The sequence below is a fragment of the Hevea brasiliensis genome, chromosome 1 (genome assembly GCF_030052815.1).
Source record: "Hevea brasiliensis isolate MT/VB/25A 57/8 chromosome 1, ASM3005281v1, whole genome shotgun sequence".
NCBI lineage: Eukaryota > Viridiplantae > Streptophyta > Magnoliopsida > Malpighiales > Euphorbiaceae > Hevea > Hevea brasiliensis.
In genome coordinates this window covers 25,534,855-25,549,252 of record NC_079493.1, presented here as the reverse complement: position 1 = coordinate 25,549,252, position 14,398 = coordinate 25,534,855, and the positions used below count along the sequence as shown (strand labels likewise).

The following is a 14,398-nucleotide window of genomic DNA, read 5'->3' as shown; positions in this document are numbered from 1 at the left end:
AATTGATCTGTCAGCTAACTGAAGAGAAATGTGGGTTGGCTTAAGATCTCCCATATTGAGCTTCTCATAAATGGAGAGGGGCATAAGGCTAACACTAGCCCCTAAATCACATAAAGCTTTTGTAGAACATGATTCCCCAATGTGGCATGGAATTGAAAAACTCCCTGGATCCTTGAGCTTTGGAGGAAATTTCCTTTGGAGGATAGCACTGCATTCTTCTGTCAAAGTTACAGTTTCATGGTCTTCAAGTTTCCTCTTGTTTGAGAGAATTTCTTTTAAGAATTTTGCATAAGAGGGCATTTGTGAAAGAGCATCAATAAAAGGCACATTTATGTATAGCTTCTTCAAAACCTCTAAGAACTTTCCAAATTGCTTATCAAGCTTGGCTTTTTGAAATCTTTATGGAAAGGGAAGTTGTGGCTTGTAAGGCTCTGGAGGTATATACTTCTCTTCCTTTCTCTTTACATTTTTCTGCACTCTCTTGTTTTTCACTCTCATCAGTTTCTTTCTCATTTTCTCTCTTCTCACTATTTTCACTCTTCTCATTATTTACAACTTTCCCACTTCTTAAAGTAATAGCTTGACACTGCTCTCTTGGGTTTTCTGGTTGACTTGGAAGCTTTCCAAAAGACTTGGTACCTGAGGAAGATGCTTGTTGTGCAATCTGATTTTCCAGCATTCTGTTATGTGTTTGCATTTGTTCTAGCCTTGCTTTCATCTCTCTCATCTCTTCATCATGCTTAGTTTGGTTAGCAAGAATCTGTTGCAATAAAGCTTCTGTAGTGGAGCTTTGTTCTTGCTGTTTTGGTGGAGGATTCATATTTTTCTGCTGAAAATTAGGCAATGGTTGCCTATTTTGCTGATATGGAATTCCTTGTTGCTGTTGCAGTTGAAAATTCTGAGTTGGAACTTGACTTTGCTGATTTCCCCATGAAAAGTTGGGATGATTCCTCCAATTTGGATTATAAGTTTGAGAGTAAGGATTTCCCATTTGTTTGTTTCCATAATTACCAACATATGCAGCTTGCTCTCCATAATCTACTCCACAGCTGGTAGTTCCCTCTGCATAAGCCACTTGTTGTGAACTTTTAGATGATGATGATGAACTAACCAACATACTCAAATCTTCCATCTTCTTAGCTAAAACATTTGTAAGTGCATCAAACTTTGTATTAATCATGTTGAATGGATCAAGGTCATACATTCCAGCAGCTTGCCTTTTTTGAGTTGGAGCTGGTCCTCTTGGACTACTCCAAAGATGAGTATTCTTTGCAATTTTCTCCAATAGCTCATAATGTAACACCCTAGGCAAATCCCACATCGGCAAAACACGGGAGAGATGCTGGGTTTATAAGTTGGTGGTTCGTAACCCCTATTGACGCGTTTTAAAACCGTGAGGGCTTCAGCCCAGAGCGGACAATATCACTAGTGGGCCGGGCCGTTACATTTGTGGTATCAGAGCCGCTCCGCGTGCAAACTTGAACGATGGTGGGGCAAACCTCGTGAGGCCGAGTCCCATAAGGGGGGTGGATTGTAACACCCTAGGCAAATCCCACATCGGCAAAACACGGGAGAGATGCTGGGTTTATAAGTTGGTGGTTCGTAACCCCTATTGACGCGTTTTAAAACCGTGAGGGCTTCAGCCCAGAGCGGACAATATCACTAGTGGGCCGGGCCGTTACATTTACGTGTTCATTTGGTCATAACTCTCTCTATACTGGTCCAAATAACCTAAAATTTTAACCATGGAAAGTTTAGACATAGGGCTACACTTTTCATGAAGACCACTTAACCCAGTTTTGCCTTTAACAAATTCAAATTGTTAGCACAAGTTGGGTCACTGAAACTGCCAACCCAGAAAATGACCAAATGAACAGTACGTGTTCATTTGGTCATAACTCTCTCTATACTGGTCCAAATGACCTAAAATTTTACCCATGGAAAGTTTAGACATAGGGCTACACTTTTCATGAAGACCACTTAACCCAGTTTTGCCTTTAACCAATTCAAATTGTTAGCACAAGTTGAGTCACTAAAACTGCCAACCCAGAAATTGTCCAAAAATACTGTTCCTTTGGTATGCTTGACCAGTTTTGGCAAAAATGCCATAACTTGGTCTCCAAAGCTGCAAATTGAGTGAAACTAGTGCCAAAAGTTTTATAAGACACAGAACAACAAATTTTATGTTTTGACCAAGCTCTAGAAACCATTGCATCATAGGGAAAATATTAGCCAAAGTTAGGAAGTGAAATCTGGAAAATGTTAAGTTGAACCCAGAATGCCATTTGATACCCGTGTGTTCATTTGGCCATAACTCCCACTAGGAAATTCCATTTGAGATGTGCCAATATGATCTAGAAACATGATACTTAGGGCTACAACATTGATTTAGACACCTTTGCCAAATTCTAAGTGTAAAGACCCTAAAAAGAGGGTCAAACATACTACCCTGAAGTTGATTTTTGCCCTTATAGGACTGAGAGTCCAGGTTAATACATTGACCATAACTCACTATACCAAGCTTGAAAAATTATGAAATTGTACCTGGGAGTCCCTAAGACATAGAGGAACATATCTTGTGAAGGAACGTAAGTCTAAAAATGACCATAAAATGATCAAATGACTGGTCAAAGTTTATTGACTAGAAATTGTAAATTCTGGACAGCTTAGAGGCAAAGGGACCAGTTATGGTATTTTGACCATAACTTGAGTTCTATAACTCCAAATTCAGTGATTCAAAAACTGAAATTCAAGTTTAAACATAGAGGAACAATTGTTATGAAGGAAGTGTGACTAAATAGACATCCTAACCTAGTCAAATTCCTAGATTAAGATAACACATCAACATGAACCTAAAGAAAGGTTCATGGGAAAAATACTATATATGATAATTAAAATACTCATAAGGATAATTAAATATTGAAAATGATATGAATATGTAAATTGGGACTAATGTCCCATTAATATGAAATTAATGGTACCAATGAACAGTACTAGAAAATAGTAACAGTGAATAGTGCTAAAATAATTAAAAATGTTTAATTGCCCATAGTATACCTAGACTTATTTATTTAGTTTGGATAAATTGGTATACCAATTAGGGACCACAGATAGCAGTACTGCTTACAGAGCAAATCATGAACTGACAATATATGTCTGATATGATTGTTCTACAGGCTATATGCCTACTTACTGGCCATTGTGCCTACTTTATTTCTGGCTTTACAAGCTCGACAATGGTCTCGTGCGACGGTGGCCTCGTGCACGATGGATGTATCTGAGGTAGACATATGGCTGTCTAACCCGTATACTCCCGTGTATCCAGCTTTTATAATTTGTTATAGGTTTCTTGGGCATTGATAATAATTAATTAATACTGAATATACAATAAGTAAACAGGAAAGACCCCAATAATTTTAATTGATTCCAAAGTGTAAAAAAATGTAAAAGACCCAGAATTTATGATTTGTAAATATTATTTCAATTGTTTAATTATTATTATTATAAATTATGCACCACTAAGCGTTATGCTTAGCGCGTTGGTTTTCCATAGCGTAGGTACTGAAGATCAGCAGCCGCCACAGTAGTATTCGGACAGAGTTTCGACCAGATCTGCCACCGATCAGTCACCTCATCAGTCTTTTATATTTTGATAGGGCCCATGTGTAGACTAGTATTTTGGTTCATTATGTCTAGTCATGATGTAATTACTAGTTTATGATGTATTTTATTTTGGACTTGAAATGAAAACTTATAATTTATTATCTATAAATTTCCATATGAATGCAACAGATGACACTTCATTTTGAGATCTCATAAATAGTTGTGAATGATATGATAAAAGAAAATTTGATATGGAAATATGTGAGATGACTATGAATATGTTAACACGTGATAGTGGAACCCACCAGATGCTAATAAAACAGAGGAGGATCTGTCCGGGTCTCCACAAAAAAATAAGATATAAAAAAAAAAAAAAATTTCTACACGTAAATTACCTGATTTAAAGGACATTAAAATTTACAATAGACATGACAAGACAAGATCAAATGTAACGGCCCGGCCCACTAGTGATATTGTCCGCTCTAGGCCGAAGCCCTCACGGTTTTAAAACGCGTCACTAGGGGTTACGAACCACCAACTTATAAACCCAGCATCTCTCCCGTGTTTTGCCGATGTGGGATTTGCCTAGGGTGTTACAATCCACCCCCCTTATGGGACTCAGCGTCCTCGCTGAGGTTTGCCCCACCATCGCTCAAGGTTGCACGCGGAGCGGCTCTGATACCACAAATGTAACGGCCCGGCCCACTAGTGATATTGTCCGCTCTAGGCCGAAGCCCTCACGGTTTTAAAACGCGTCACTAGGGGTTACGAACCACCAACTTATAAACCCAGCATCTCTCCCGTGTTTTGCCGATGTGGGATTTGCCTAGGGTGTTACACATAAGCTTCATCTTCATGCTTCATAATAAATTCTCCTCCTGTTTGAGCATCAATAATCCCTCTAATTGCAGGAGTGACATTGGTGTAAAAATTCTGGTTTATCATCCATTTTGGAATGGCATGATGTGGGCATTGTCTCTCTAATTCCTTCCATCTCATCCATGATTCATAGAGAGTTTCATCTTCTATTGGTCTGAAAGCTGTCATTTGATTCCTTAATTCTTGAGTTTTTTCAGGTGGAAAATATTGTGTAAGAAATGCATCAGTGAGTTGCTCCCAATTTGTAATGGAGTTGTGAGGTAAAGAATCAAGCCAATCCAATGCTCTATCTTTCAAAGAGAATGGGAATAGCTTCAATCTTGCTGCATCATCTGATACTCCAGGTTGTTTTTGCATATCACAAATCATAGCAAACTTCTTCAGATGTGTGTGTGGATTTTCAGAAGGATGTCCCCCAAATTGAGAATTTTGAATCATTTAAAGAACCCCAAAATCCATCTTGTAACTATTTGCATCAATTCTTGGTCTTGCTATGCTCTCTCTTAAGTCATCAAAACGAGGAAAAGCATGATCCATCATACTTCCCCTAGGCACATTAGCATTTACAACTTCTTCACCTTGGGCTTCATTTTCATTGTTTCGACCATTTTCAGCATTACCACCACCAATTCTAATTCTTTCATCAGCCATGTTTGCTTCTAATTCAGTTTCTCTCAATGCTTCTTTCCTTTTTCTGGTTTCTTTCTTGTTGGCTTTACAAAATTTCTCAATTTCAGGATTAAACAAGAAGGATGTGTCACTTGTGCTTTTTGCTCTTCTCATAAAAGATTAAGAGTACCTGAAAAAGAACAAACAAACACAAAATGAAAAGATAACAAAGATAAAACTATAAACAACTAAAATAATCAAGAATTCAATCTTAAACAAACAACTCCCTAGCAACGGCGCCAAAAACTTGATGTGGCCCAATCGCAAGTGCACGGGTCGTACAAGTAATATAGAAAAGATATCGTTCCCACGAGGAGTTGTGTTAATGATTGAATTTTTGACATAAAAAGTTGACTAAATTGAACTATTTTTGAAATTAAAGCAATAAATTGATGGGTATTGGAGTATGAAATCTATATGTGCAAAATTAATAATCTATTCAATTATGTAATGATTTAACTAAATTTGCATCAAATTAAAATAAGCAAATTCAAATATGGCAATATTTAAAATGGCAAGTAATTAAATTCAATTAGAAATTGACAATGATAAAAAGGCGATTTCGGAGTTCGGGATTTCATATTCAAGCTATTTTGGGATTTTAAATTGGTTATCCAATCTTGTGGAACTTACGGGTTTTAAGGAGATTAATTCTTAAATCCTTTGAATACCCTTTCGAGTGAGACAAAGAGTGCCTTAATCAATTTAATCCTACTTTCGTGGAGTTAGAGTTAATTAAGACCCATTAGGTTCTTTAATTAATCTGTGAATCCTCTTAATCCTTAGTCTATTTTTAGATCTAAGTTAATTAAGTCCAATTTCTTGATTATCTATCACAAAGCCTTCTCCTTTCGGTGCCTCAACCATGGATTAAGAACATCACTTAATGGGATCCTACACTAAGCATGTCATTAAGCACATAAGAAATGAATAAAACTCATTAAGACCACAAAATATGGATTACCCAATCAAAATCCACAAAATATCTTAAATATTACATCCCTTACTCCAGAATCTAAGTAAACTACTCACTATCCATAATATTTACAAGATATTCTGAATTTATATGGAAATAAAGCTTTAATCTAAACTAAGAAATAAAAAGTTCAACACTAGAAATGTAGGAAAGATGTAAGAAAAGAAAGAAATCTCCAAATCTAGTTGGAAATGGTGTGGGAGGTGATTGTGACTCTTCAGCTACTGCCTCTCCTCTCCCTTTTCTTCCTTTTCTTCTTCCCCCTCTTCTAAAATGGGATAAGGGTCCTTTTTATAACTTTTTCTAACATGGAGCCCTAAAATGGTGTGTTTTAGGTGAGATTTTCTGAGGGAATCTTCTGCCAGCTCATTAATGAAATCTTTGTGGGACTGCATAAGTGGACTGCATAAGTTATGCAGTCCCTTATGCGCTTTCGCTATTCTGGTTCACTTATGCGAAACTGCATGATCAGGCGCATAGGTTATGCACAATTCCGTGAGATTGCATAAGGGAGGCGTGAATCTGCATAAGCTATGCACTCTCCTTATGCACAATTCAGCAGGTATTGGAACAGTGTTTCTTCTCCTTATGCAGATCTGCATAACTTATGCGGCAAGTTATGCGCAATTTGGTCAACATATTTCAACTTTGAAACTTATTTTTGACATCTTTGGCTGTAGAGATCACTCCTCAATGGCAAAATTTCTTTTTAGTCCTTCCAAAAACACCATTTTTCCTACAAAACAAAGTAAAATTTACAAATTAATCCAAAAATTGACAATTATGAAAAACTAACTAAATAACTAATTACATTAGCTAAAAGTGACTAATAATCAAATAACATGGCTATGAAATTAAACCTAAATGATTATGTAAAATGTGTGCATCAGGCACTCATTGGACTACTGGTCCAATGACTTCACGAATCTAAACAATAGGATAAGTAGATAGTACCCAAGGAATTGAATTGACTGAAGTGCTAGATTCATCAAATCTACAGACCCCTCTAATGTCAAACTCTTTGCTTCATCATCTTCTTTCTTGACAGAAAATTCCCCCCAAATTGGATGCCAAAATTGCATCAGCATAGGAGACAAAAACAGAGTTCCAGAGTCTGCTCTAAGAGTGACAGAAATGTTCTCCATTGGATCAGAAGACCTAATCTCAAACCCTGAGAAACAACTGCAATGCACAAGAATCATAACATCAGAAGAGCATAAATCCAAGAAACATCACCAATATAAAATTTCAAATTACTAACAACAAAAATAAAGTTTAATGAGAAATGGTGATGTACCCATATCCGGGCTTATCATATCCTCGATTGTTTGTAGTTGATTCGAGATGAAATAAACTGGGTGGGATATTAAGAAAAGAAATGTTTACAGCAGTAAGCAAGATTGCCATTTACATCCGATATTGTATACATAAAAGAGTCACTCCCATAATAATTTTGATAGGGGTATATCTAAAGAAATGTCCATCCTATAAAAGTGAACCATAATCTGGTGACAAATTACAATGCAAAACAAGATGTCAATTTTCCAAGCAAGCTCTTCCAAGAAATAAATCAAGAATATAAGCATAATCTCAAATGCAAACCGATTTAATGTCATAATAGCTAACCATGTAAAAATAATTGCGATTGCAGATGGAATAACATTAGGAACATGAAAATAATGTGGTCCTCCCATTTGCAAGAAAAGAAAAGACATTATAAAAACTAAAATAATTGTCTTACTTTCAAGAATTCAACAATGCTTGCATTGTGTCCAAAGAAAGTAATCATTTGCTAAAACATCAAAAGCAATAGACTCATCCTCCCACACGTAAATTTTATCATCATAAGCTTTAGGAAAATATTCACCGGAAAACATTGAAACCAAATATCTTAGAAAAATATCAAGTTTTATCCATCTAATGGAAAACAAATTACAATTTAGAGCGCCCATCATGTAGAAATGGTATAAAAAAAAATTCTGGTATGTCCACCATGGCAATCACAAATACATCACTTCCATGCAGAAAGTGCTGAAATGTCTCATTGTCCCCCATTCAGATAACTATGTTCATGAATTTTATCTTTTATGTTCAAACAGATAAATCACTGATCTCATAATTTTATCCTACTAAATAGCCTTTATCGAATGGAGATCTTCTTACATGCAGCTTGTAAAGAGGGAAAAGAATAATAGTATGTATACAGTTAAAAGTGAGGAAAATTACCAAAATCTCCTGTGTTTACATAATCTACACCTTGCTCCTTTTTTTTTTTGTCAACATGCATTATATAGGTTATAATTTCTAAATTCACTTAAATTTGAGTCTCTGTGTTATTGTTCCATTGACCAACCTCTAACAGAGATGTCAAATAAAACAACTTTAGTCTATTTTTAAATGGAATAGGTTATATCTCCAACAAAAATGTATATCAAGAGGGTTCTTTAAATTGCCTGAGTAAGAAAACATATGTTGCCTCAAAATTATGTTTCTTGCATATATCATCCTTATAAATCCATACTCTTATTAAATTTCCTTTTACCAAAGCAGCTGTTGCACTCAAAAATCAATGCTACACATGATAATTATCATATTTTGTTGAATAAAAATTTCAAAAAAGAGTTGATCACCTTAATTTGCACCTAGCACAAGCCTTTTGGCCTCCCTACTTGAGATAACGTAGTATCTCATGGCTTTAAAAACAAATCAAATTAGACATTTCTACCAATTAGAAACTGATGAATATATAGTGCTTTGTCATTTTTCATAGAATTCCAACGATAGTTTCCTATAAACCTTAAACAAAGTTTAAACATCTTCAAATCACATACTAAGAGGACAAATCAAGTTCATCTTGCTATACCAAAGACACCACCAAATCCTAAAGTATATACATTAATGATAGTTTATAGTGAAGAGAGATTACCATGTATTGATGCTGTTATAACTTACCACCATACACATTGACCCCAAAAGGGCACGGTGAGAAATGTATGCCATCAAATGAAACACACATCTCATAGGTTCCAACATCTCTAGCCATATATTGACAAGTATATGACCCATCATCATTATCTACAAACATCCCAAATAAAAACTGCACTGTTGGATCAAGCAATCTCTAGTTTCAAAAAGGATCGTTGGGACAGGATAGGATTAGAAAATGTGTCCATCAATTGGACCCATATTTCATTCTCAGTAAGCTTTGGCACTTTGGGAGCAAATTTCACAAATTTTGAAAGAGATACATTAACCTCACCTACGAAAAGTGAGAAAAACTTTAGTTACATATCAAGGGAGAAACTTATAGTATGCAATTATTTAAGATTGCCACCATTATAGATCAAGCAATAAAAAATAAAACATGAAGGAAAAAAAGCCAACTACACCAATGAATAACAACCACAAGTGTAAAATGAAACATTAAAATAAATACTAAGGATTTATTGTCTTGAAGTTCAACTACACGCCTTTTGTTTTCATAAAATAAAATAAAATAAGTGACTAAATTTTACATTGTTCAATCATTCATGACGTATTTTAAGTTACAAAGACACGAGTGCACATTAACCTACACTTTAAAATCAAACGTGGATATTTTTTATTCATAAATTGCAGGGGTTGCCTACATGAACCCAAATGTATGCTATGATTGTATTAAGGTTTTCAAACCTGATTATTGAACCGGTAAAGGCAAAAGTGTTAAGAGTTTAAGGTTGAACAGAGTCTAATCAGTATAAATTTAAAAAATATATATATATACTCAACTCAACTCAACTAAGCCTTTATCCCAAAAATTTGGGGTCGGCTATATGAATTCGCTTTCTCCACTCTAAACGATTTTGGATTAAATCCTCAGAAATATTTAATGCTTCTAGGTCATGTTGTACTACTCTCCTCCAAGTCAATTTAGGTCTACCCCTTTTTTTTTTTTTTCTTTCTGTCCTCTAACCTAATGTGCTCTACTTGTCTAACTGGAGCCTCCGTATGTCTACGCTTCACATAACCAAACCACCTCAATCTCTCTTCTCTCAACTTATTCTCAATTGGCACCACTCCTACCTTTTCTCTAATACTCTCATTACGGACTTTATCTAGTCTAGTATGGTCACTCATCCACCTTAATATTCTCATCTCTACAACTCTTATCTTAGACGCATACGACTCCTTCAGTGTCCAACACTCACTACCATATAACATGGCCGGTCGTATGATTGTACGGTAAATTTTCCTTTCAAATTATTGGGAATCTTGCGATCACATAAAACTCCCTTGGCATGTCTCCACTTCAACCATCCGATTTTAATCCTATGACTAACATTCTCCTCACATCCCCCATCTACTTAAAGGACTGAGCCGAGATATTTAAAGTGTTACTTTGGGATAGTACCACTCCATCCAAACTAACTCCTTCCCTATCACCAGTTTGGCCTTCACTGAACTTGCAATGCATGTATTTTGTCTTCATTCTACTTAACTTAAAGTCTTTTGACTCTAGAGTACTTCTCCAAGCTCTAGCTTTCTATTGACTCCTTCTCGCGTCTCATCTATCAGAAAATATATATATATATATATATATATATATTATTAAATTAATAGTCTCTTCAAAAATAATAATAATAACAATAATAATAATAATAATGATAGTGTATTATTACAATTACTAGTTTGATATATTTTATTAATAATTGTTAAAATAAAGCTAGCTGAATTCTATATAAACTTTTTTCTTAAAAATAATTTAAATTCATGTTTGGAATTTTATTTTTTGAATAATAATAATAATAATATATAATTAAAAATAAGAAAAAAATTTTCACAATAATAAATTTTTATATTAGTGAAAAATAAATTTTTATATATTAAAATTTTATAGCATAATAAATAGATAAAAAATTTTATTATAAATATAAAAGATAAAAAAAAATGATTCAAGTTTACACCAAATAGATAAATTATTCATACCCTTATTGCTAAGGAAATAGGTTGGTTTGATGAAAAAAAAAATTCTTCTACAAGTCATGAGTTCAAGTGTTCAACACCCCCAATAGACAAGACATTTTTTTTTTTACTGAGGAAGAAAGAAACCCATTTTTAAACCTGCATCAGATCCGCTGGTCCGATTCCTAGATATCCCACCCAAATTCGGTTTTGAAAACCATGGATTGTAGTGCAAGTGCCAAATTAGCTTAGAATATCAAATTGTTATGAAAATTATTCTATGATTATTTTTCTTCTCACACTAATTAAGCAAATGTGAAAAGCATAATATCATTCCAAATAATTTGCTTCTTACCCACATTTTAATATCTAAAGCATTATTAAATTTCTGTTTGGCTGATAGTAGCATAGTTTAGTTCTTGAGCAGGTCCATTCCCTATTCAAGAGATGCATGCCTCCTCGTGAACCTCTGCTAAAATTGTTCATCAAAAGGGAAGAAATTATAAATAGCAGATACCATGGATGATTGGAAAGATGCTTGGCTTCACATTATAGGAATCATTCTCCCTAACAATCTGCACTTTAATACTTCCTAGTTCAACAAAAGCAGGATATTGATAAATGTCAATCAAATAAACCGAAAACTGTGCAATTTCACCAGCAACGGAATCATTTAAACCGGATCCGTTGACAATGCTGGCTGATCCATCACAATAACCTGTTCAATTGAAACGTAAATTTGCATTTGTTTCAAAGAAATAGTAACATATATATATATAAGCACTAAAAGCATCAAAGATGAAATGACTCCAAATGATGTAGAGTTGGGTGGGGCGAAGGCGTGGGAATAACACAAAACAAATATATGACAATTATTTATGGTGGATAATCAAACCTTAATTTGGCATCCTTGCCAATGGCAACAGCCATAATCTATAAATAGCAGACTAAAAATTTGTCGCATTTTAGAAAGGAAAAGGAAAAGAAGTATTGATATGAGGGGAGTAGGGTAGAGGAAGGCAAGAGCTCAACACTAGCACCATCAGATTTTCCAATAACATAATTAGCAGATATGTTGAGCATACCTATAAAGACAGTATAAGCAAATGGCATATTGGAGATTGATGCATACATTTTGCATAATCATTTAGGTTTAATTTCATAGCCATTTTATTTGATTATTAGTCACTTTTAGCTAATTTCATTAGTTATTTAGTTAGTTTTTCATAATTGTCAATTTTAGATTAATTTGTAATTTTTACTTTGTTTTGTAGGAAAAATGGTGTTTTTGAAGGACTAAAAAGAAATTTTGCCATTGAGGAGTGATTTTTACAGCCAAAGATGTCAAAAACAAGTTTTAAAGTTGAAATATGCATTGGCCAAATTGCGCATAACTTGCCGCATAAGTTATGCAGATTTGCATAAGGAGAAGAAACACTGTTCCAATACCTGCCGAATTGTGCATAAGGAGAGTGCATAGCTTATGCAGATTCACACCTCCCTTATGCAATCTCACGGAATTGTGCATAACTTATGCGCTTGGTCATGCAGTTTCGAATAAGAGAGCTGAAATCAGAAAATCAGATAAGGGACTGCATAACTTATGCAGTCCACTTATGCAGTCCCACAAAGATTTCATTAATGAGCTGGCAGAAGATTCCCTCAGAAAATCACACCTCAAACACACCATTTTAGGGCTCCATGTTAGAAAAAGTTATAAAAAGGACCCTTATCCCATTTTAGAAGGGGGGAGGAAAGGAGGAAGAAAAGGAAAGGAAAGGGGCAGCAGCTGAAGAGTTACAAACGTCTCCCACACCATTTCCAACCAGATTTGGAGATTTCTTTCTCTTCTTGCATTTTTCCTACCTTTCTAGTATTGGGTTTCTTGTTTCTTATCTTAGATTAAAGCTTTATTTCCATATTAACTCAGAATATCTTATAAATATTATGGATAGTGAGTAGTTTTCTTTGATTCTGGAGTAAGGGATGTAGTATTTTAGTTATTTTTGTGGATTTGAACTGGGTTAGTCCCAATTTAATGAATTTATGAGGTTTAATCCATTTCTTGTGTGCTTATTCACATGCTTAATGAAGGGCCCCATTAAGTTATGTTCTTAATCCTTTGTTGAAGCACCGAAAGGAGAAAACCAAGTGATAGTTAATCAAGAAATTGGACTTAATTAACTTAGATCTAGAAATAGACTAAGGGTTAAGAGGGTTTTAATAGATTGATTAAATAACCTAATGGGTCTTGGTTAATTTTAACTTCACGAAAGTAGGATTAAGTTAATTAAGGCACTCTTTGTCTCACTCAAAAGAGTTTTCAAAGGATTTTAGAATTAATCTCCTTTAAACCCATAAATTTCATGGATTGGGCTAGCTAGGGAAAATCCCAAAATGACTTAAATATGAACCCTTAACTCCAGAATCGTCTTTCATCAATTATTGCTTGGAATTTTACTTTTTAGTGTTTAGTTTAATCTCATTTTATTAATTTTCATTATTATCAATTTCTTTATTTTGCGAATTATTAAATTATTCATTGTTTGAATTTAGTTTTGCATTTTCATACCTTATGCTTCAAATTCCTAAATTTCTTTTATTAATTTGATTAAAATACAATTTTAACATATTTTATTTTACATCAAAAATTCAATCATTAACACAACTCCTCGTGGGAACGATATCTTTTTCTATATTACTTAAACGACCCGTGCACTTGCGGTTGGGACACATCAAGTTTTTGGCGCCGTTGCCGGGGAGTTGTTTGTTTAAGATTGAATTCTTGATTATTTTAGTTGTTTATAGTTTTATCTTTGTTATCTTTTCATTTTATGTTTGTTTGTTTTTTTTTAGGTACTCTTAATCTTTTATGAGAAGAGCTAGAAGCACAAGTGACACATCCTTATTGTTTAATCCTGAAATTGAGAAGTTTTATAGAGCCAACAAGAAAGAAACTAGAAGAAGAAAAGAAGCATTGAGAGCAGCTGAAATTGAACAAGAAATGGCTAAAGAAAGAGTTGGAATTGGTGGTGGTAATGCTGAAAATGATCGAAATAATGAAAATGCAGCTCATGGTGAAGAAGTTGTAAATGCTAATGTGCCTAAGGGAAGTATGATGGATCATGCATTTCCTCATTTTGATGACTTAAGAGAGAGTATAGCAAGACCAAGAATTGATGCAAATAGTTATAAGATGGATTTTGGAGTACTACAAATGATTCAAAATTCTCAATTCGGAGGTCATCCTTCAGAAAATCCTCATACTCATCTTAAGAAGTTTGTTGTGATCTGCGACATGCAAAAGCAACCAGGAGTATCTGATGATGC

General features: G+C 34.5%; 1 non-coding gene and 1 pseudogene across 1 annotated transcript; one reads left to right on the top strand and one right to left on the bottom strand.

Moving 5' to 3' along the window:
• Nucleotides 1–14,398, bottom strand: part of LOC110643923 (protein GAMETE EXPRESSED 2-like) — a 50,463-nt pseudogene that overhangs the window by 24,310 nt on the left and 11,755 nt on the right.
• Nucleotides 4,559–4,666, top strand: LOC131169531 (small nucleolar RNA R71). Its single transcript, XR_009140469.1, has one exon. It is a non-coding gene; the product is annotated as a small nucleolar RNA R71 (small nucleolar RNA).